The 25,705-nt window shown below is 40.0% G+C and overlaps 1 protein-coding gene across 6 annotated transcripts in view; it reads left to right on the forward strand.

Moving 5' to 3' along the window:
* cadm1a (cell adhesion molecule 1a) overlaps nt 1-25,705 on the forward strand; it is a 479,728-nt gene that overhangs the window by 237,904 nt on the left and 216,119 nt on the right. Inside the window, exon 1 of one of the 6 annotated variants that reach the window (XM_086309426.1) lies at nt 1,165-1,509. The exons of the other annotated variants lie outside the window; for them this stretch is intronic. The gene's annotated coding sequence lies outside the window, so the exon portion shown is untranslated. Of the gene's footprint in view, nt 1-1,164; nt 1,510-25,705 lie in introns of those variants that run through there. 6 annotated transcript variants of the gene reach the window in all.

Raw genomic sequence — 25,705 nt, forward strand, 5'->3', positions numbered from 1 at the left:
CCCAATCAGAGCTCCGCCCAGGCAGATAGGTAGGAGAGAGAGAGAGAAAGGGAGAAAGGCGAGGGAGTGGAGAGAGAGTAACATAACAAACACTTGTGGCCACACTGGGCTGGCGGGGGAGGCACAGGGACCGTGACAGAAGAAGCTTAAAAAGCATGCCCTTATGATATAGCCAGATGAACGTGTAGCTGTATTTCAAATTCTGATTTCAAATGTCTTTGCAGTCAGTTGATCTGCCAGAACTGCGGCTGAGTTTGACTTTGTGGCCGGCCTGAAATAGTTCTGTGTTTGATGGTGCACGTTTGTGCACAAAACAACAACATAAAGTTTTGTTCAATATTTAGAAGTGGGATCTGCATTTATGTCTTTAGTTACTGAAATCAAACAGCAACACTAGAAAATTACTGAGATCCATACTTCCTCTACCTGTAGTCATGCAACAGGTAAACGTATTGACCTTGTTAGTTAATAAAGAAAATGGCAGAACAGGATTAAAATTATTATTAAATTAATTCTAATGGCCCTGTATTTAAAGATAAGTAATATAGATAAAGTGAACCACAGTTAATTTGTAGCATAAAAACTATTGAAAAGGGACTTATATTTGACGAGGGATGCTGAAAGTGTTCAAGCTAACCATAAAGCCTGTTAATTTTGATGGCTGGAGGATTTGCCATGAGACCCCTGGCAAATTAACATTTATAAAACTATACACCTTAATATTGTGGGGTTTAATGAATATTGCAGCCTCTAGGAGCTGCTAGTCGAGACTAAAATTGTCGTGTAATTGCTTTTAAATCTCAGACATTTGCTGTCGGAAAATGTAATCTAGACAGGGAAGCTTCCGAAACAAGCCACTGTGAAATATTGATAGCAGGATTTGCAGAAGCAATTATGGAACAATATAATGTGATGTCTTGGCATAATCTGTTTTTTTCCCCCCTACTCTGCCCTAGTGGTTAAGACCAGTCTCACCAGCAATATTGACTTGCATTTGCATACACACACGTGCGCACAATTCAGTGGTCATTAAAAGCTAACGTCACCAGGGGCAAATCCTTGGCAGCACCTGCCAAAGCCATTATCTGCCACCCTGTCCTAGACAAACGCTTTGGCATACATCTGAGTAATTAGGCCAGATTATTGGCAACCTTCCTTGGCCTTACCCCATTATCAAGACCACTAATTACCAGCAGTGTTCTCTCTCTCGGTGTGGTGCAGGCACGAGCGGCTCAAGGGAGAAAGCGAGAGGAATGGAAGGAATACAAAAATGGACAGAGCTGGACAGGCCAAGGTGTGGGATTTCATGAGGGTTAGCCACAGTGAGAAATGCGGCGACTCAATGGCGCCTTCAGTATAAGAGACCAGCGTGTTATGTGTGTTAGTATATCTGACGACCCTATGGGAAATATTTTGTAAGGGGAAGCAGTTTCAAAGTGTCATCAGCCGAGAGATTGAAGTCTTTTCGAGGCGTAATGGGAGCTGATGACTCGTGTTGGTGAGGCGCTGGTGAGTGTTGCTTTCAGCAGAGTGGAAAATCATGCCCGCTGAGCAATTGCAGCTTTAATGGAGAATGGCACACAAACAAGGCACATATGGACATTTGCGTGCACACTCAGATGGACGCTCCTCCTCTACCCTCCCGTGAATGAGCACACACAGAGGAGCACATGCATACACACTAGAAGCGTTCATATTTGCAACCATTTCGTCTCACAGGACGTTGGTGCAGTAAATGTATTTACACAGTTTGAGACGTTCTCATATAAAAATATATATATAAAAAAAAACGAATGTATGCAGTGCTTTTTGACTATGGACTGACTAGAAACTGTGTGATCTGTGGTTCTTTTTCATGTGCTTAGTTTGTATTTAAGCATAATTATTTTTATGGTTTTAATTCTTTTGGTACTCTTTCTTAGTTCTCTTGCATAATTTTCAGTAGCTACTGACCAGTGAATATCTCTTTTCCTTACTCATCCTGTACAGTATTTATCTCTTAATACTGCTTCATCCCCTGTCTTTGCTTCCTAGCCAAAGCACTCTTACATGCACACACACATATACTCAGGTTCGTTTTTATCCACTCCGTACACCTGTCTCGACCCTGCTGAAAAACTAAAGGTTAGTAAAGGTCTGTGAGATATTCCAAATTGGAGAAAACCTGCATACTAAGAGCGTGGTCAGTGGAGATATTGCCTCAGACCTCAGTTCCAGCTGAAATTACCATCACCAAAGGTCAGATATCAGAGATACTTTTTTCTGAGGCACCGAGGGGCTAAATCACACCCATTCGCTGTGGCATACAAGGAAATCACAGTTGTTATGTGGTTATGTGGCACTCAGAGCTACTTTGGAGAGAATTTTTTTCAGGTTATATTAAGAACTCACTGAATTATGAACTGGATTATAAAGTTTATTGGAGGTCTTTTCCTTCCTGTATTCTCTTTGTCGCCTCCACCATCACCCCCTTTTCTTTCCTCTTCCTATTTTCACTGCATGAATCCTGGCCCTCCTATGCAGCAGACTAAGCACTGCATGAAGCCTGGAAAGAATGGAAATCAAGGCTTATTAATTCTCCCTGGTGGCCGAAATAGTCCTGGCCATGTCAGAGGACTTTGGAAAGCACAGTGAGAGAAGGCAAATGCTTGTCTGTGGGCGATTTCATAGCAAGCATGTTTAGAGAGGTTTATTTGAACTCTGGAGGGTTTATTCCTTTAATTTGTTTCATTTGGGCATGCGAGACCAATGCCATTTGAAACAAATAACCACACAGAGACTGCTGGAAATGCAGACCTCACTTCTCCTCCAAGCAGACTGGGCTTGGTTAAAAGGGAGAATGTAATCGGTTCAGGAACAGGAAACAGCCCCAAACAGATGCTTTTATTGGTCTAAAGAGACGGATGTGATCAGAGGAGCCAAAATAAAACCAGCACAGCGAAGCAAATTTTTCCACAGTGGAACTGAAATCATGACAAGGTTTGGGCAAAACAAAAACAAAGCCTCTAGGTGAAGAAGTCATTGCACTGTAATAATACTCACTGTAAGATTTTACTTGTAGAATTTGGGCTAGGAAAACATACTGACAAACAAACAGACATACAAACAAACTATAGTTTTCTACCTTTCAAGGCAGGGATTGAATTATCAAAAAAGTTGGTGATGGATCTCCCAAGACATGTTTACTATTTGAAGTACTGCGGAAAAGCCTGCAGTCTCCTCTCATTTCTTTATATTTTACTATGAAAGTGGGAAAAAGGTGCAGAAATACATTGAAACATGCACAAACATACACGGAAATATCGTAAATAAGATGAAAACAGAGTGTGTACAGTTCTAATGAACTTAAAAGTCAATACTTCAGCCTATTCTGTGTTTCCCATCCTAAAGAATGGCTTCTTGACACCAACCTTTCCACTGAGACCATCTCTGATGAGGCTTCAGTGAACAAAGGACGGATCAACGGAAGGGTCAGATACATCTCTTGGGTCTTGTATCCGGTCTTTGCCTGATCTTTTCTATTTCTTAAGGACATGACTTTCAAATATAGTTGATCTGCTGTAGATAGTTCTTTTTAAGCCTACCACTTCTTTTGCCCTTTACTTCTCCTCAATTTTTTTAAGGACACACTGCACGCCATGCCGAGATATTCCAAGTTTTCCTCTTTGGAATCAACCTATTTGTGCAAAAATACTTTTTATGCCAAACTCTGATATCTTTGATATTTTTCATATAATCAACTAAAGAAATTAGAACGAACGATTTGTTTATATAACGGGCAGCTAGTAGCAAAGTGTTAAGTACCTTGAAAGATTCATAGGTCAGCATTAAGTGACTTAAACACAGCAGACACTAAACACATGCTAACTGAGAAAATTCAGTTTGCAAGTTCTGAAAAAAAGACTTCTTCTTCTGTTTGTTTGTTTGTTTGTTTTTTGCATTAAACATATTTTAACCAGATCTGGAAAGACAGAAAAATAAACCTTCGTAATGATTCCAGATTCCTGCCATCCTAGAACACTCATAGAGATATTACAGTGGATCATGGGGGGACCTCTGATATTTACATTTTTGCGTGTACGTTTTCACAAATCTCTCAAATGATTGCCTTTGGACTGGACTCCAAAATCTTTGTTTACATCCAGCTTTGGTCTGTTGGTCTTCTAATAAAAAAAAGCCTGGACAGATCCTCCCGAAACGATTACTTCCATTCCGATGTGCTGGAAATACATCAGAATAATTTATTTTTCGACCATGCTGCCACCTGCCCCAAACACACAAAAAGGAATCTTGTTAACAATTAATTGCTGAGAGCACTGGCACAGACCAATTAAAGCACTGTTTACATGTGATTGAGCTGTCTATAAGGCAATGCATTTAGATGTCATGTTAGTAAATGATGTGAACAACTTAATCACTGTTTTCTTAATCTCGCTGTTGCTAATAGTCATTTCGCTCACCTAGTGTGTTCACTGCAGTTCAGCTGGGTGAACGCTGTCACGTTATCGGTGTGTAACCTGCAGCTCTCAAAGTTTCACTTTCATTTAAAATCCCTATGTGAGCTTTTCCTTTTCATGCTTTACGGGCTACATGCAAAATCATATGTGATTATGTTGATGTGCTTTTGTATCTGTGTCCCGCGCCTTCATTTGTTCTGACAATAAAAAGCATAGCCGATGAAGAGCTCCTCTTCATAAGGACTCCACACTCGAGAAAAGTTTGGTGCTGAAAAGTTCAAGAAATGCCGACCCTTTCATCTTCAGTGAGAGCCATGTGTCAAATTGGGAGCCCCCGCTGTGGTTTGAAACCTTTGTCCACTGGAGGAGATTGAAAAATGCCCGGGCAGGCCGGATCTAATACTTGGTTGCATCTGCCATTCCCTTTAAAAACGACCTCATGGTGCAGCGACAAAAAGGCATTTTAATAGGCCTCAGATGAATTATCTATAACTATGACTGAATAAATCTTTAATCGCTGTAATGAACTTTAGAGTATGGATTCAAAAAGCCATTTAGCTGATAAATGACCCATGGAGGGCTCTGATACAAGGATAAATCAAAAGAGGCTGGGGTCTTCAGTTCTTTTTTTTTTACTAAAGACCAGCTGATTTAAATAATTGACTTTGGAGTACAGCAGCCCAGAACACGCCTGCTGATAAGCAAGAAGAAAAAAGCTTGTTGTATTTGAATCGCTAGAAAACACTGATTGAATTTCTCATCTCGGTATAAAGCACCCTTGCATCTCATGGGAACACATCTGTCTCCCTCTGTCTTGTTCTTTGACTTAAGCTGTAGTACGTGGGCTGCCGGATCTTCCCGTTGAGCCACGGATAAGCACAAAATGTGACTTGACGCCGACCCTTCTCCCCTTTAAAGACTCGCGCGCTGCTCGTTCTGCTTAGCTTCTCAAAATGACAGCGTAAGGTCAAGCACTTCATCTATTTCTTTTGCTTGGCCAAACTCTGGCCAGATCATGTCATGTGTAATACCCCTGGCCATTAATTGCTAGCATATCCCACAATGCCTTCAATGTGCACAAGAAAATACGAGTCCCTCTTATTTCTGCCTGTGTCAGCAGTACTGCTTGTGTGTGTGTGTGTCTGTGTGTGCATGCTTGTGTGTATGTCATGTTTAGAGCTATGCTCATATTTCAGGTGGGTTCAGTGAGATTGTCTTTTTTGCCTTTATATATTATGTATGTCACTGTGATTTATAGGTTGACAAAAGCCGCATCTATTCACAGGCCGGCATTGCTGCTCTTGTTTTGAAGGGGAACTGGCCGGTGGGCCTGCTTCCCGAGCTGGATTAGTTGGTGATTTTGCAGAGCTGCAATATGCCAGCAAATGAGCCACAAAATAGGAGCAGGACTACATGAGTAGTAGAACCACTGGGGCCGGTAGTGACCGCTCCCCTCCGTCGGTCGCGCGTGCTTTTGTTTCACTTACGCGTTTCATTCACAGCAGTGCTGCCTCAGAGTCCATATAGGACATGCCAGTCAATAATTAAAGCATTCTAATCAAAGATTTCAAAACATCACAAGTCTCTTTGTGCTGGCCTACTTACCTGAAATAGCTTCACTTTGTATTTATATGTTCCGAATATCTCTGAACATCTCTGGAGCTGTAAACAAACAACAAAGTATGAAATATGAAGCAGATTTCTGGCCCTCGCTCAGACACACCATACATCACTATCAATTACTTTTTTTATGAAGATGAATTGCTTTCATAGCTTCTCCACGGAAGCTCTTCTTTTTATGTAGAACTCAGTGATGCACAGGCGGTGCACCGACCCCTTTTGAGCTTTGCTCTGTCAGGCATTAGTTTAAGATGAGATCACAGGGACTCAAAACATAATGCTCTTCACAGTTTGGCTTATACTTTGTGAGTCAGTCACTTTGGAGTTTTCTGCCCACTAGTCTGTAAGAAATCCAGCATCTTCTTTGTTTTGCATTTTTTTCCCCTTCTTCTGTACTTTGGCTGGTTAGAGTGCTCTGTTTTGATCGAGTGGCGTTCCCACATATCCAAATCCTTCTAAATTAGCATCTTAAGACCTCTCGAAATCTCATCTAGATTGTTTCTGTTCCCCACAGTTGCATTGAAATGATTCATTTCTTCCTACATTTGAAATGGTCTCGATTTTAGTTATTGCCGCCACCTACTTTTTGTTGCGTTGCCTTTATATTGAGAAAAGGGGGCATTAGTTATTCAAAGAACTTTGCTGTTTACTGACAGAGTGGTATGACCTTCTCTGCAGGCTGAAAGGTGCTCAGCTTTGACAATTACTTGGCTCAAAGTGACTGAGAACAACAACGACTGAGATGAAGCAGCGGCAATAATATTCGGCGGGGAACCCACTAAAAACAGCGGTGCCAATTCCCTTTACTAAGGAGCTGTCATCTTGCCAAATGATGCGCGTCACTGGGTTTCACTTTCGTTTCTTTTTTTTTTCCTGCCGCTGCTTTTCAGACTTGTTTCTGCATTTGAAAGCCTACTTATTACAATCTTTGAACTCTTGCAGATTTTTTTTTTCTTTTTTTTCCCCGCTGGTAGAGATAGTTCTGACAGCTTGCTCCACACTTTGGGAATGTAATATTTTGCATGGAGGAGATATTCAAGTGAATCAGTGTCAGCTCAGCTTTGGCGTCACATGGCAGCCATGGGAAATCTGGGGTGTTGGAAGAGAGCTTTGTGAAAACTGTCTGTTTGTGCTGAAACGTCGGGATGATTGAAGTATGACAGGCGTGATTGTTCAGGCCTTATTCAACAAAACCTGGTTTGACAATTAAGCTGCTTTTAAGTTAGAAATAGTTTAACACAGTGCTAACCTCACCAGCTGTGTTCAAAGCTTTGTGTGTCAGCATTCACAGGTGCTTCCAATAAATTGTTGCAATTGTTTTGAAATCTGTTAAAAAAACAAAAACCCTGATAGATCGTGGCCTTTTTAGAAAAATCACTTTAATCTTTCGCGATCAACGTCGCGGTTCTTACCAGTGCCGTACAGAGAGGGTGACATTCAACAATGTATTCATAGGCGCCTTTTCAGGATGGAGCCAGGGACAGAGTGATTATGTACAACCCTGACAAGCCCTTTAACCGTGACTGGCAGCAGGGTATTAATTCTACAAAAAGAAGAAGCAAAAGCAAGTACAGCAGCATTTATTAAGTACAGAAGCTGTATTAAAAGATGTCTTTATTTCCTCAGTGTGACAGCTTGTTTTAACCACAGCAAAGCATAACAAGCTTTTTTTTAAATTCTATGTATAGATGTGAACCTAGCATTCAGCAGATGATGATCAATGCAAGCTATAAAAAAACTGCAGAAAAAAATTTCAGGGTAACTTTTTGGAGCTAAAGTATCAGAAAATACAAGGTAATTAATAAAGTCGATGTAGCTGACATCAGGCCATAGTTTCATGTCATCTACCCACTCCGTGAGAAGTGACGGGTGAGGCACTGCAACTGAACTGTCCTCGCTGCTTTTTAAAACATCTCTACAGTGTATCCACCACGATGTGTTGCTATTTACACCAGGTAAAAGAAACTGCAATGAGAGAAATCTTAATCAACAGTGAAGGTGTAACCCCGCAACTGTCAACAACAGCTCAAGCGGAAGTAAAAAAACATCTTCTGCTATGAATCAGGAGTAATGGCGCGAACTAGTGTGGATATAGGTTCCCCCAGTTCTACAAGCTGTTCATTCTCGTTTAAGTGCCCCACCCTCCCTCCACATGGGCATCTGCTAGGCCCGGGAGCCGCCGCCAGTCCCCTTCGAGGCCTTCCCCAAACTGCAGCTCAATTCATGTCCAAGCCATTCACCTTTATCTACTTAAACGCTGTTGAACCTAAAACGAGGACGTGGGCCCAGCTAGTGTAACGGTCTGAATCATTTTTACCGCCCTCTTACTAACGTGAACTATATCCGTGGGTTGCCATTACCATTTGTGGAGAAATGTTTACTTTTTATTGTAAGTTATGAAAAAATGTAATATTCTGTAAATTACATTTTTACTTAGCAATGCTGTCGTGTTTAGTATACAACAGAAGGTAGGACTAATAAAGAACCTTCATTTTACACAGAAATGTTATCATATGGAGTTTGACAAAGCATATTTTTCAACTTTTTCAATTTTCTATTCTCTAAGAAGAAAAATTTAACATGTAATAAGGTTGCCCTACAAAAGCAGAGTTTGATTTATCAATAAGAGTGTTTTTCTCATTTTGAGCATTTTTATTGTGGCTATACTTTAATTTTTTGCCCTCAGCTAATGTTTTCTACAATCAAGCCAGTGCACGACTTATGCAGCATTAATTAAGTTTATTTCCCTCCACAAGCAACTGCAGAATTGCAAATTCTGCTACTAATTTCAAATGATACAAATTTTGCATTAAGGAGCAAAGGTCGCTCGTCTTTTCTTGCTGTTTTTGTTTCTTCATTTCTGGCGCGTTTGCTTTGAAACACGTTCTTGATGTTTGTTAATTACGAAGCATCGGTGACATGAATGATTTCAGCAGCGGCATTACCGAATAGAAAAATGGAACAGTGTTTGCCTTTGCCCCTCCATTTATTTTCCTTGTCCTTTGCCAGCGCTGTTTTCATCCAGACTATCGAATAGAAAATTAGCACAGGATACTACTTATGGATCCAATAAACATTAAGTACAAATTGCTCTCATTATATAAGATAGCTTTCGGTTCCCGATGTGCCGCGCATGACCCTGTAAATTAAAAAGATGGAGTAAAAGTCAGTGGTGGTTCTGAATGACACAATCCTGCCCACCTTTTTATTATTCCAACCTATCTACGCGTAACAGATACTTATAAAGCTGTTGCTCTTTCAGGTGTTCCAGTATATGATTGGGCTTCATCATAATACTGCAGCATTAGCCGTTGGCACAGCTAGCCATTATCTGTCCCCTGAGCAGGCTGGTTAGCTGGCTGACTGGCAGGCTGGGTGGAGGTGTATTAACAAGGCCACTCTATTTTTCTATCTCGCTCACGCTGCCATGTCTCCGCTGCATGGACAGTCATTTATTATTTATAGACCTGCTTTGGAGGTGTGACACAAAAGGCAGGCTCACATTCATCCATCAATGTGTGTGGGCACTGGCTGCAGTCATAAACCACGTACACATGCACAAACACCCATATACATGTTGCTCTCTAGAAGGCAGCAGTAGCCTACTGATGTACTCTACATTAACTGCTACATATCACACACACACACAGTGCACTCTCACACGCACACACAGATATCGCCACATTCGACATGCTGCTGACATGGCTTTAGCCAAGATTAGCAAGGATTAGATTAGATCAGCCGCAGAACTGAATAAATAATTGAAAATAGATTCTGCTCAGAGCAATTAAGAGCTTTAAGGCTGCTTAGTCATGATTTAAACAGAGTAAGCAATACTTTTAGTACTTAAACACTCAAGGAGCATGGAGAGAGCAGGTTTTCAGGACACCCTTTAAAGTAATTCTCAGCTTTTTAACTGATCACAGTTGATCAAAGTAGAAAATTTCCACTAAAATTGTCCATAAAAATGGAGGCTGCTCTTTTCTCTACTTTACCTCATCACTGGAAGATTATTTTTCTATTTGTTTTCTTCAGAGATGATGGAAAAACTGTAAAAATGTTTTCTTTCGAGGACCGTGAATAATAGGCATCACGTAACCGGGATAATCTGCGATGACTTGTTCGACCATCGAAAAATAGTGCACGGCACGACCTGATGTGAATATTCATGTCGTTTATGTAACATAACGAACTGGTTTAGAGCCTGTATCAGTGCATGAAGAGTTAAAGAATTCAGACACAGCACGTTTTTAAAATGACTTCATCTGAAAAGCTGAAATTAGCACAAGGCAGAACACTGAAGCATTACATGTTAGGCTTCATGGGGTCACGTTTAAGGGATTAGGGGGGTTTTCTGGGTATGTGCATGCAGCACAACCTAGAATGTGCATGGAGGAGTCATAGGATTGCATAGTTTAAAAAAAAGAAGACAATCAGCCCGTTTTACTGTGGCACTAAACTCGTGATCATGTGCCCATCTTCTGCATGTGCCAGCGACATAACACCCAGTACTTTTCATGCATCGTGTAAATTCGAGATTAATGAGGATGTTTATTGGCCCGAGATGGCGATGCTGTCGTTGTGGGGGAGTTGATGACAGCCAGTGTCTGTCACAGTTAACACACTCCACCACATGTTATGTTTCATATTACATACGCAGCAGCTGCACACAGAGCTACCAGCACAACACACATATCATGTCGTTAATAATTACAGTTCAAGTCTTGGATCTTCCATTGTCCATTTTTTTCAACGACTTCCTACCTATGTACAGATATATAGACACACACACATGTAGAGACACACACGCCTGCAAACGTAGACACACAGTAAGTGATCCCAGTTCCCTAGACTTGCTCACTGGCCTGTGGTTGATGTGACACATCCTCAGCCCCTGCAGTGATGCTCAGAGATGAGCCACAATGGTGGGAGTAGCGCACACACACACATCTTACATGTGCACATTTTTCAAGCACACACGCCTCACACATGCACACACAGACACACACACATTAAACATGGATCTGGTGACCTATGCCTTGCAGACTTCAACCATGCTCGCTGGCCCTTGGATGATGAGTGGCAGGCTGCTCCCCTCTCTCACTCTCTTTCCTCTCTCTTCCTTCTTCCTCCTCCTTTCTCTTTCCATTTCCAGGAATCTCAATTTGTTTTCTACCCAGCAGAAGGGGAATATTAAAGAACATTCTTATTTTCAGCAGAAAATGCCAGGAGGCATTAATGGGATTTGGGTTTGATCAGCACCAATGACTCAGCCATTACTCGCTCGTGTGCTGAAATTGTTGCCATTTTTTAACACTTTCCTCCATGTTCTTCGTTGTGTTTTTCAGTCGTCATCTCATAATGCAAGACTCTCTAAGTCCTCAGTAAAGGGGGACTTTTTGACTTGTGTTTCCTTCTTGCAAATCAAAATTAGGTTGTTGTAACTGCTTAACTGCTTAGCTAGTCTTATTAGCTTCTATTTGTCCAGGAGCTTTCCGTTGCTTATCCCAGCATGCTTTTACATATTCCTTAAATGTCTCAGGTACTGTTTTTGTCTTATTTTTCATAGCATATGCACTGGAGTCCTTTTGGTTGAGTCTGTTGGCTTTCCGTGGTTCTCTGCACAACTGGCACATAATTTAATGCTTCAGTGCTTTAGCTCTTTTTTTCCTGTTTGTTTGATTTAATACTTCCAGATTCGAATAATGCAAAGCCAGCTGTTTTGTGTTTGTAGGTCTTAGGATGTGTTACAAAAGGGTTCTTTGTTTAAAAAAATTGGAACTTTTATTGGTATTATTATCATTACTAATCAGTAGTAGTAGTATTATGACCAACAACATAAATGTATCTGAGGCCCCGCACTTTACACCTTTAAAACAACATTTATTATTTCACTACCACAATTTTACTGTTTCCTTGCATTTGGTTAGTTAGCGTGTCCTTTTTTAAAAATCAGTGTTGCTGAATTTACGTTATGTTCACTATTCTGTTGAATAGCAGGTTTAGTGTTTAGCTCAGTGTCAAACATATGGACTGGGTCCAAAAAGAGGCTCAATAAAGGGTCCAATCCAACCCACTGGACCGCTTTGCAAAATGTGAAAATTGCGAGTGGATCATATTATGAGAATCATAAATGTTCATTTCATATGAACCAGAGATCTGAATCTTAGTCATTTTTACAGCTTTTTACTAACAGTCTCTACACATGGGTTGCTATACTACACCTAAGTAAGCATTAGGAAACCATTAAATAGAAAGGTAATTACGCCTTTTATGCAGTTAGTCTTCTAGTAGATTACTACTTTATGTAATCAGGTCCACAGTCAATCAAAAAAAAGGAATTTTTCTGTGAATTAACAGCATGTGTCCTGTTTTCAGTTAAGTCAAGGTAATCAGATGCTATAATGCAGCAGTAATTTTACATAGTTGTTTCTTAGAGTGTGGTAAAGTCCAAGGAGCTATGCTGATGGGTTTCTTTGGTTGACTACTGGAGCATTTCTGTGTTATTTGGGAAAAATTGAGGGAAAAAATGTGGAAACTGCACTTATTTTTCTTAAGACATCTCAGATTATTCATCAGTGGAGTGGATTGTTAAAGGAAATCATCTTCCAAAGTGTACTAAAACTTACCGCTAGAAGAAAGATTTGGATTGTATTTGATTTTTTATTTATTGTATTATCTACTCATGCTTTTATTTTACTGCTACAGCCCACTTAAGATCAAATAAAGCTGTATGCGGTTTGTGAATTGGAATGAGTTTGACTCACCTGGTTTTGTGCATTTCTCTTTAATCTCTCAGGTACATTTTTGTTTTTGACATTTTGTCTAGAGCAAAGTTAGCCAGATAATTCATTCGCCATTAAACCGGCCTGCCTGCTTGCTCAAAGAGCAGCTGCACACTCGGCCCTTGAGACATATGTTGTGTGTTGCCAGGTTGCAGTGACAGATTGACTGAAACCGTATCTGGTCTGTGGATTGTGTATGTGCACATGTGCGTGTGTATTTTGTGTTTCATAGATGATCTGAAAAATTGTGTGACAGCAGAGAAGTATTGAAATCCTTCTTGGGTTTCTGATTCGGTTTCCGATGATGATTATTCATAATAAAATTTGTGGTCAATGTAAATCCCACTCTTGTTTTCTGGGGGAAACAATGTAGGAAGACGTGAGGAGAGAGAAACGTGCAAGAGAAACCCTGAACTCTGTCCACTGTGCCAAAATTGCCCCACAGCCTTGTGCTGTTCCTATGATCTTGGTCCAGACATGGTTCTGAATAAGTGGGCCACTGGAACAAGCAAAAACACAGATATGACAGTTGTTATGTTAGCAGTATGTTTACTGCCACACCACTACCACATTACATGCACAATTTCATTCCAGTTGACATAAAAAACCATTGGTTTGTCTATCTTGAAGTCAATTTTGACTTCTTCTTATTGCCTGTTGTAGTTTACTTATTTGTATTTGTCAGCTTCTAAGCGGCTATTTTTTTGGATTAACCTTGTTTTTCTTTAAAAAAAAAAAAATTAGATAACATCATTGTTATTGAGTTAGAAGGAAACATAAGTAGACATCCAATCTGATGCAAGTTTGGCATCTGGGAATTGAATGAATATATATGACACAGATTCAACAGGAGTTTTGAGTTGCCCTAGTTTTCCTCAACCAAATTTGCTTTCAGACTCGCAAGAGGGTCCGTAGCAATAAAAGATGATTGGATGTGTAACTGTGCTGTCGCTAAATGCTAAATCTGACGATAATAAGGACAGGGCAGTTTTTTTGTGTTGGGGTTATAGTATCTTCGTAGTAAATGTTTGCGTGCAGTCAGACGTTATGCTTGTGGTGCTAATCTCAAAACGGAGATGCCCTTTGATCACCGGCCTGGTTAGATAAGGGGCAAAACACATTCCTGGCTTTAAGTATCAAATGATACATTTTGTTGAGCATTTTATGATTTTAGCTGAAGTTTAAACACACTTATTGACTTATGATGTCCTGAAGTTCATTAAGTCTTTAACCTAATCAGTGGCTCTATATCACTTGGCTGACCAATTCACTACTTATATATATGTTAGTAATGCCGGAGTCTCCAAAGCAGTGCTGCTTGCATTTTCCCTTACAGTGCAGAATGAGTCCACACTAGTTTAGTTCACTTTGGTTGCTAACATAAACAAATAACCTAACTTGAAAACAAAACAGGCAGACAACGGGTTAACATTAGGATGTGATTTTGTCATGCGTGGTTGTCTTGAGTGTTTATTAGTCTGAGGAAATAGCAAAATAAAAAATGATATTCACCCGTGGTGATGTCTTATGTAAGCTGATTCGTGCAAACTACAGTAAGAGCTTCTCTACTGCAACTCCTCTGTGGTTGCTCCTTCTTTTTACTGAATATTTAAAACTGCCAAGCTGGAAAAGAAAAAGAAAAATGTTTTATGTGCGCGACGATTTAGCAAACAATAGCAGTCAGCTATGACTTTTGTTGCAAAATGCACTGGAATTCCTGCGGTTGTTTCATGATTCAAAGGCCTGAGCATCTGATGTAGCTGCGGAAAGCTTTTAAATATGAAACAACACAGCCCCAATTAATCTCCAGAACAATATTCTCAGTAGATTATGCTTTAAATAAAAGTTTGAAAAGCACTTAAAGATCTCCAAGTCTGTTGTGTGTGTTGTGTGTGTGTGTGAGTATCTTGCATGCCTGATTGGTGACCCTTGTTTTAAACACTTCCCTTTAAATTATCTTCATAATGTCATCTGTTCATGGGGGGAGAAAACAAATTTAATTTTTTAAAATAATATAATTCAAAATGACTTGGTAAAATCTCTACTTATTACTTTAAATGTGAACAAAAACATCTTCACAAAAACGAAGAAGGGGGAAAAAGAAGAATCCACTGAGTAGAAACTGACAGTTACTGTGGAGTTGAGTATGAAAGAAAAGAGTGACTGAGGAAACCATCACATTAGTTTACTGTTATTGCATCTGGTCCTTCCTAAATAGACGTTTCCTTGTTCCTGGGTGCTTCTGAAAAATGACTCTATTATGAAGGAGTCAAAATAGCCTTTGGTTGAATGAAACCTCCTATTAATCATTATACACTTACAGTATACAGAGGGTGCACAACACTTTATATCTTTATTATACTCATTTATTTTCTTCCTTGATAATGAGCACAGTTTCTATGTAACACACTTTAAATTTAACCACTGCCTCTAAATCACAGCATAAATCTAAGACCAAAATTTTACAACCGTACTGCCCAGTATTCTGTCTTTATGGAAGGTTTTTATCAGCATAATACGGGATTTAAAGCATTGGTTATGACTGCTCCAAAGAAGCTTTTCCTAAACTGAGTTATAATTAAGATCTAGAATTTAATCAACTTGCGACTGATGAGAAACAGTCAAGGTAAGTCTAAGATTGAAATTGTGAGGTAGTTAAGATAATGGACAATTTTAAGAGTTAGAAGCTGACACTTGAATCAGTAACTCCTGTGAAGGCTGGAGAGCAAAATATTTGAAAACGCAGGGGATGGAAATGAGCAGCTGAACAATATTCACTGAAAACTGCTGAAAAGTGGAATAAGTTGAAATTAAAGTTGAAGAAGAAAGGGGATTTTGTTTGCTTCTGATTTGTAGAAATTCTATCACACTGATTCACAAGAGCATCAAATCTTCAGAAAAAGTTAAATTTGTATTCCATCATTACAGGACAAATTGTGAAATTAAAGGGAGACGTCTGAAAGGAGATTTGCTATGTCTAGTTTTGGATTACTTCATGTTGCTAATCAAGCAGCTTAGCCATGTTTGAAATGCGCGTCTGCAGTATTCAAAACTTGCTTCTCATAAAGATTTAAAACATCGAATTGTTCCATTCTGGCAATTTAATAGTAAGAAATTTTGTAGTAATAGAGAAAATTGAAGTTTTTTTCCCGAATGAGCTATTAGTCAGTATTTTTTATTGAGCAATCTGTGGATAGCTCTTCAGTTTCCACTTTTTATTAAGCTCGGCCACATAAAAGGACAGAAAAGCTGTTTAATTAATAGAAACAAATTCATCACTTAGATGTTTGAAAAGCCAATTAGGTCTGTGTAATGCCATTTTTATATGAGGAAGTTGTGCTTTTATTTGCATTCATTCATACAGCAGAACAATTTAGAGGAAAACTTGAATCAGCAGGAAAAGTATCAACAGAAATCGTCCTGTTGATACCTGATTGCAATCTAGAATATGTTTTTGGGGACCACTGCGGTTGGGAGAGGTTACAACCCAACCGCAGTTCTGAATTGGATAAGCATAAGAAAGGATGGATGGAAGATATCTTTCATCCGTTACAAACAGCTCTTATTATTCAAGATAAAATGCAGATTCCAATATAAAGAATTAGATATCCAGTTCATATCCTAAAATTGGTATATAGATACACATTTTGTGTGACTCCGTGAAGTCTTCAAACCACGACTTATTTGTGTTTCATTATAAGATATGTGATACAATACAGTATCTCCAGAATTGTATTATTCTGTTTTAATCAACTGTGTTAAAAATAAGTATGCCAATTAAGCCAATAGAAATCCACACACACTCCCACACCACAACAGTGAGGCAAAGATATTATCTGCAAATGTGAAAGTCAACTGGAGTTTAAAGAAAGATGTCACGTAGAGTAAATATTCATTAGAGGAATTGTGTATGTATGTGCGTAATTATATATGATTCATGGCTTGTAAGTTCATGAGAGTGTATACAGCACTGACTGATGGATCGCGGTTTCTTTTTTCCTTTGTATTTTAAAGATTACTGGTCTTTGTTGCTGGTGTTGTGGGAAGTTTGTCTTTTTTATACATTGAGATGTGAATAACATCCAAAAATAAAAGTGAAAGAAGAACAAATGTGGAAAAAATTTCAAGTTCAAAAAAGTTTATTATCAGCCAAAACGTCTGCTTCTGAAAGGATTCAGCAGACAATAAAGCTCATGTGTTTTTCTTAGCTGCAGAGGTGTTGAGAGGTTGTTTTTTTTTTTCATATCTATAGCACTCAGACAGCTGTCGCTTACCTTTGCACTCAGCCGAGTTAACTTCACGACTTGAGCACCGTACTTAATGCGGTTATTTTCAAAAATTGGAGACTATATTTAGTCTCTCACTCTCCTACTGACCACTGGAAATCATTTGGTATGCCCAGCTGTGTGCTTGTTACTCATTAGCATTGGTGTGCAAACCATTTGCAAATATATATTCAGTGAAACTTTTTGGCAGCACACACCTGTCCACTTTGGCAAAGCAAAGCAGAAACGTAAACATCACGGGCAAATAGAAGCAAAGACGTGAGCACAACAGAATCCTAAGCAGGGCCACAAAAAGCATTACGTCACTATTTATACCATCGTGTTTGCACATTCTCTCACTTGTCACCTCAAACGATGGTTGTTTTTAAATGTGTGTCTGCGTGATTGATTCTTAGTTTCCTTTGTAAATACAGATAGCGCCTGATATATGGGTGGTTATTGCTCATTATACATGTACACAGCATGCATGTATAATACATTCCTAACACACACACGCTCGCACACGTCGTGTGACGCACAGTCGCTGCGGTACAGGAGGCTTGTTGCTTCTACATTTATCTCTATTTTCGTTCTGTCATAACACACACACGAATACACGCACATGCACACATGCAAAAAGTGCTGCTTTGCACAGACTTGCCTTCTCTCCTCCTCATTGGGGTTCAAAATCTTCTTTTCTTCTTCTTCTCTTATTCCTGACATGCTTTCATTCTCATCTCTGCATTTTTTCCCTCTTATTTATGCTCTCAACATATGAAACCACCTGCCCTCTGCTTCCATCTCTATCTTGACCAGTTATGTCTGGTCCTTCACTGCAGACTTCTTACTGCATGCCAGCAACCACGGCAGCCCCAGCCACAAAAGCACTCTTGCTTGTGTGTGTGTGTGTGTGTGTGTGTGTGTGTGTGTGTGTGTGTGTGTGTGTGTGTGTGTGTGTGTGTGTGTGTGTGTGTGTGTAAACCCTTTGTCACATTTCACACTGAACTATAATAGTTGTTTTGGGGGTGGTTATGGGTTTACTTTCAAAAGTGTCTTTTGATGCCTCCACTGGCTGGACGCCTGCTTCACCCTGCAGGTTCTCTGAAAGCTTCCCATCATTCTCTCCAACTATGTATCTATCTGTCCCTTTCCCTATGTCTCTTTCTGTGTGTGTTTATACTGTCTCCTCTCATCTGTCCCAGATTAAAGGCTCGTCTCCACTCCAGAAACCTGCCAGCCTACATCCAGCTTGGAACAGGGTCACAGCACTGATCTTGTCCAAGAGGCTGCCTTTGAAGCAGGCTGGGACGCATGCATACACACACACACAGACACACTTACTTACACATGCTATCCCTCGCCCTCTCACCACGCAGTGATGAAGTGGCCAGGGTGTGACTCTCCTCTGCACTCTTCTAACGCCTTTTATTTTAATGAACTCGGCTAATACACAGACGTGGATAGCAGAACTGAGAAATGGAGTCCAGGGAAGCTTTTCAGCCAATATGATGGAAGACTAGCACCATCCATTGTTGGACTTCATATACTCATCTGTGTGCCAGTGCAGAATATAAAGATTAGGCAGGATGTTTAAAAGTTTCTACATATGAATTGAAAAATCGTATAAGTAGCTGCGTTTCAAAGAAGTCCAGACTTTCTAATTGTGATCACACATTTGCTATTTTTGCCTCATTTGATCAGATGTTCTGCAGATCTATTTTAACTGCGAAATTTAAAACAATCCTCGTCTCTTTGTCCAACTTTGGCAGCATCAAAAAGTTTTTCAGAACACCTTGAAAACTCGGAGCGGTGGTCGACCACATCGCTGCCACATTATCCGCCGATAATTAATTCCAGGAAGTGTGAAGTGTGTCACGCTAAAACGCGGGGTGCCATTTGATATTCATGAGGTGTCATCCTGTTTCAAATGTTCCCTCTGGTGTTAGCGTGACGAAATGCAGTCCTTTTCAATCCCAGGCCTCCCACAGATCTTAACTGGAGACTCATCACTCATTTCCGGTGTGTGGTCAGAGAATGGGAGGGTTCAGCCTGGTGTGCGCGCACATTTGTGCATCAGGGTGAGGGATTCCAATCTGGCAGGCGTTTATCTTCTCCGAGGCCAAGCCTGACTGACCATTAATGTCCTGTGATGTTTAGGCTCTCCCTGGCCATCGAGGATCATGTGCAAAGAAAGGGTTCAGGGGGGAGGCTTGTGTTTTCCTTTAACGGGACCTGTTTTACAAGATTAAACTGGGGAAAACTACAGAAAACTATACGGGAATCTCTTTTTGTGACACAAGACACGTTTGAATTAATAACAGAAGAGCACAAATTGTTCAAGTCTTCAATCTGCAGTGTTTTGTGAGCCTGCTCTAAACTTTAAATGCATGTTTGCTTTCCTCTGGGTCCGATCTCTCCTGAAAAATGCAAAGCTCACAGAGGAAAATAAATGTAAAACGTTTTCTTTCCAAATCTGGCACGCATCTCAAAAATATTATTAAAATGCTATAGTAATTGCAATAACATTTCATTTACATATAAATATAAAACCCTTTGTTACACATGAGTTCAAGTCAATTTCACAGATTTTTCACAGATGTTTTGCTTGCTTGGTTTTCTTTGGATGAGAGACAAAGAAGTGCCATTTTGCTATACACTTCATTTGGTGTATAGCAGCATGTACATATAATTTATTTACTCGCCGTTTTTGTTGTGGCAACAACAAACCCTCTGACCTGTGTGAACGCAGTCGCACACAATGTGTCTTATTATGATAGTTAAGTTCCCAAATTAGTTCATTTTGCCAATAAAGTAAGAGTAAGAGGATATAATTGGGTATTCTCTGCTGTTCTTATACATATAATGCTCATATTGTGTCTCTCTGTAATCACCAAATGTGCCTAAAATTAGAGCTGCTGCTAAGATCTATTCCCACAGAATTTTCTTAATAATTTAACAGATTTTAGTATCGGGCATAAACATCTTGGCAGCTTTTTCCCTCGATTTTCTTTCTTTTTTCTTTCTTTTCATCCGTTTCAAGTTGGGAATTGTCGAGGAAGCAGAGAAAATAAGAAATTCAAGCTCTGTTAGCAGATCCATTAAAGTAGTGTCATCCCCGAAGATAATGACCTGGAGGATATGCATTGCAGCATTTTGTTGCTTGGTTGTGTTTTTTGTGTTTTGTTTTTTGCTTATGCTGCTGCTAGTAGGGTTTCCTGGGGAACAGACCTAGGGGGCAAATTTAGAAAACATACAAGGCCCACACATTATGATGTACAGTGGGGCAAAAAAGTATTTAGTCAGCCACCGATTGTGCAAGTTCCCCCACTTAAAATGATGACAGAGGTCAGTAATTTGCACCAGAGGTACACTTCAACTGTGAGAGACAGAATGTGAAAGAAAAATCCATGAATTCACATGGTAGGATTTGTAAAGAATTTATTTGTAAATCAGGGTGGAAAATAAGTATTTGGTCAATAACAAAAATACAACTCAATACTTTGTAACATAACCTTTGTTGGCAATAACAGAGGTCAAACGTTTACTATAGGTCTTTACCAGGTTTGCACACACAGTAGCTGGTATTTTGGCCCATTCCTCCATGCAGATCTTCTCGAGAGCAGTGATGTTTTGGGGCTGTCGCCGAGCAACACGGACTTTCAACTCCCGCCACAGATTTTCTATGGGGTTGAGGTCTGGAGACTGGCTAGGCCACTCCAGGACTTTCAAATGCATCTTACGGAGCCACTCCTTTGTTGCCCGGGCGGTGTGTTTTGGATCATTGTCATGTTGGAAGACCCAGCCTCGTTTCATCTTCAAAGTTCTCACTGATGGAAGGAGGTTTTGGCTCAAAATCTCACGATACATGGCCCCATTCATTCTGTCCTTAACACAGATCAGTCGTCCTGTCCCCTTGGCAGAAAAACAGCCCCATAGCATGATGTTTCCACCCCCATGCTTCACAGTAGGTATGGTGTTCTTGGGATGCAACTCAGTATTCTTCTTCCTCCAAACACGACGAGTTGAGTTTATACCAAAAAGTTCTACTTTGGTTTCATCTGACCACATGACATTCTCCCAATCCTCTGCTGTATCATCCATGTGCTCTCTGGCAAACTTCAGACGGGCCTGGACATGCACTGGCTTCAGCAGTGGAACACGTCTGGCACTGCGGGATTTGATTCCCTGCCGTTGTAGTGTGTTACTGATGGTGACCTTTGTTACTTTGGTCCCAGCTCTCTGCAGGTCATTCACCAGGTTCCCCCGTGTGGTTCTGGGATCTTTGCTCACCGTTCTCATGATCATTTTGACCCCACGGGATGAGATCTTGCGTGGAGCCCCAGATCGAGGGAGATTATCAGTGGTCTTGTATGTCTTCCATTTTCTGATGATTGCTCCCACAGTTGATTTTTTCACACCAAGCTGCTTGCCTATTGTAGATTCACTCTTCCCAGTCTGGTGCAGGTCTACAATACTTTTCCTGGTGTCCTTCGAAAGCTCTTTGGTCTTGGCCATGGCGGAGTTTGGAGTCTGACTGTTTGAGGCTGTGGACAGGTGTCTTTTATACAGATGATGAGTTCAAACAGGTGCCATTCATACAGGTAACAAGTGGGGGACAGAAAAGCTTCTTACAGAAGACGTTACAGGTCTGTGAGAGCCAGAGATTTTCCTTGTTTGAGGTGACCAAATACTTATTTTCCACCCTAATTTACGAATAAATTCTTTACAAATCCTACCATGTGAATTCATTGATTTTTTTTTCACATTCTGTCTCTCACAGTTGAAGTGTACCTCTGGTGCAAATTACTGACCTCTGTCATCATTTTAGGTGGGGGAACTTGCACAATCGGTGGCTGACTAAATACTTTTTTGCCCCACTGTAGTTACCAGCTGCGATGGTGTGGTTGGCATTGATTTTACTCAACAAGCCTGTGTGTCTGTGTGTGTCTTGATGGGAGAATTTGGACCTACCGTAGTGGAAGCTATCACAAAAGCCAGTTTTACTGGTTTGTCTGTTTATGGAACGATTTTCTAGCAAAAAACTGTATAGTTGACATTAAATAAACAAGTCTGAAGAGTAGTGTACTTGTCTGACCCATGAGTACTCAGTAATTGTAACTGTGAGTAATGACAACCCAGTATTCAAGGTTAGAACATCTTCATTCGATAGGAAAGAAAAGAACAAAAAGATGTATTATCAAGAAAAAATATTAAAGGGTCTGTTGTTTCCAAAGGATCTGTAATGTGGGTTTTTTTTGAAGAGTGCAAATAGACGGATCCCATTTTGAGTCCCACTGCACATTAAGTAAGACATTCTACTCTATCATTTCCCCTTCCCTGGATAAGATCTGCTGAAGGTGGCAGAGAGTATTTTTTATGAATAAGCTCAAACCTCTCCATCACAAATTTGCTGAAAATAATGCAGAAATATTGTTTGTTTGTTGTCTGCTTTGGAGGCAGCAGTGGCATCAAATTAAATATTGATGGTCTGCCTTTCTTTGATAATCGGTGACAAATGAGACGCCGTGAAGAAAGTCTTTTGTCACTGCTAAAATTCAGCGTATTGCGAATTTTGAGGAAAGCTGCACTTGTAATTAGATGACCTGCTTTAGCAGGGAGAATTTAGTAGGACTTTTAAATCTTTGTGATTTAGAGATGTTGGAATTTAGGGGGAAGAGAGACAAAAACAAACACAAGGATTTCGGGAACAAACCCAATGAATCCCTCACAGCAGATTTAAAACTCGACTAAAATACCGCACCGAGTCTGTTTGACAAACATATTATTTTTGTCAGCTTATTTGTGTTTGTGAATGTGTGTGCTTGTGCACACATAAACATATCTACCTATGCAGTATGTAAGTGCCCTTGACAGCAAAGGCTGTTTGGGAATGCTGAACAGCCATGCTTCTTACCCACCATTCTCTCCCTGCAATCATTTCCTGATTGCCAGTGATAGAACACAAATCAGACACATGCAGTTGAGGGTAATATGTGTTGCTGTGAATGCCTGCAAGATAAGAGACGAAGCCGTATGACTCGGACAGAGCTTCGTGTGTTCATGCACTCATCGTATACCGTTGCATACAATTTATAAGTGAGATTAATTTGCAGGCACCACTGATGAGTAGGTGTTCTTTTTTTCTGGTCTTCTTGGAGGTAGCATGCATAGCAGGTGCATTTTAGCGTGGTGCATATGCTGACAAGTCCACACAAGCACAACAAATTGGCTCACGTTGGATGGCATGACGTTCACTTGGAGCCTCACATTTAGCCTCTTTTTACAAGTTTTAGGTCCTTTGAACCCGTGCGGACCCTCACATACTCTCAGATGCAGAACGCTGGCATAAAAAAGTGTTTGTCGCTAGCAGGTGCTACCCCACTCGTTACATGTTGTAGAACTGATGCTTTTGAGTGAGAGCTACTTGACTCATCCGGCTCTCCAGCTCTAACTCATTTTATACTTGTACATAATATTTTGAAGTGAGACCGAGTGAGAGTCGTATCTGTATTTTTTCATCTTAAACCCCTTTCTGCCCATTGTTAACATGCCACATGTATCTGGGTACTGAATTTGGATAATGAGTGGTATTAATGGCTCTTTTATGCTTTATTCTGTCTATTGTGTGTTTTTATTTTTGAGTTGACCCTTCAGTTTGGTGAGGTCTCGCTATTTTTTGGGAAGGCCCATTGAAAACCCTTTGCAAACAGGATGACCTGACTTTGTTTTGTTTTGCCTGTAGTAACAATTTAATTGTGCGTTTCTCATCTTGAATATGATATGAAGAAAACTCCAAGTCCCAGGAAAACTTTAGAACTGGGTAATCATACCTGCTGTGAAATGTATGCTTATCAAGTGTTTCCACAATACAAGTATCTATAGTTCCTGAAAGATTTTTATAACAGTGTTACAAAATCTTAGGGAAGGAACTGCTCACAAAGGGCAGTTTCAAAGTAGTTGTTTGGCATATAAAGTACGTATTATTCCTGACGGTACAGTGCTGTGAAGAAAGTATATGCCCCCTTTCATAGTTTTTATAAAATCTGCATATGTGTCAGATTATCAATTGAAATTTAATATTAGACAAAGATAACTCCAGTATTTAAATATTTCACTTTTGAAGAGAAAAAAGCTATCAACATCTACCTGACCCTTTGTGAAAAAGAAATCATGGTTTAAAACCTATCTGGCAAAGTGGAAGAGGCTAAAAGATCTCAAAAAGTAATGCATCAGATATAAAGTTACTGACATCTATCAGTCTGGAAAGGGTTACAAACCCATTTTCAAGGCTTTGAGACTCCAGAGAACCACAGTGAGAAGCATTATCCACAAATTGAGAAAACTTGGAACAGTGGTGAAAGTCCCACGAGTGTCCGGCCTATGAAAATTAATCAAAGAACACATCAGTGGACGCATCCAAGAGGTCGCAAAAGAACCCAGAGAAACACCTAAAGAACTGCAGGACTCATTTGCCTCGTTTAAGGTCAAAGTTCATGACTCAGCGATAAGAAAGAGACTCTACTAACCATCAAAAAGTCCCAACAAGAAAAACACTGCTGACCAAAGAACACAAAGGCTCGTCTCAGATTTGCCAAAAACATCTTGATGATCCCTAAAACTCTGACGAAAGTTTACATTTTTGGAAGGTTATATCCTGCATAAAACTGTCACAGCATTGCATAAAACAAATATCATATCAACAGTCAAACATGGTGGTAATGTAATGGTCTGCTTTGCTTTGCTGCTTTAGCACCTGCTCTCTAATAGAAACTCCTGAATACTGTATACCCATCCAGGCTGGAGAAACTGATCAGGAAGGCTAGCTCTGTGGTCGGCATGAAGCTGGACACTCTGGTGACAGTGGCAGAGAAAAGGACATTAAAGAAACTGATGGACATTATGGACAATGCCAGGCATCCTCTGCACACGGCCATTAACAACCAGAAGAGTCTGTTCAGTGACAGGTTGCTTCTCCCAAAGACAAGAACTAACAGACTTAAAAACTCCTTTGTCCCACACGCCATCAGACTGTTTAACTCCTCTCTGGAGGGGAGAGGGAGGGGAAACAGGAGGACAAAGGAGGGGGGAACAACTAAGCTGTAGTGCCTCTTCACCTCACTGTACAATACCTTGTGCAATACTTTTTGTAAATAGTCAACAGACTCAATACTTGAAATGTGCAATTCACTTGTATTTTTATTTTTTATTCCTATTTATTCTATTTATCCCCTTTGTATATTTTATTTATATTTGTTTCTGTATTTATATATGTGTGTGTGTGTGTGTGTGTGTGTGTGTGTGTGTGTGTATATATATATATATATATATATATATATATATATAACAATTCTGTAACTGTAACTTCGGTCGTTGCTGTGCTTTTTTTGGAAATCGAATTTCCCAGAGGAACCCACCTGAGGGATTAATAAAGTTCTATCTCATCTTATCTTATCTTATCTTATCTTATCTTATACCCAACCATCAGTTTATGCCCTGAAAGTCAAGTGCATTTGGGTTTTGCAGCAGGACAATGATCCTAAACATACCAGCAAGTCCACTACTGAATGGCTAACAAAGA

The sequence above is a fragment of the Aulonocara sp. 'chitande type north' Nkhata Bay genome, linkage group LG10 (genome assembly GCF_057382095.1).
Source record: "Aulonocara sp. 'chitande type north' Nkhata Bay isolate Kocher_YH1m ecotype deep benthic linkage group LG10, A_spYH_male_GT1.1, whole genome shotgun sequence".
Classification (NCBI taxonomy): domain Eukaryota; kingdom Metazoa; phylum Chordata; class Actinopteri; order Cichliformes; family Cichlidae; genus Aulonocara; species Aulonocara sp. 'chitande type north' Nkhata Bay.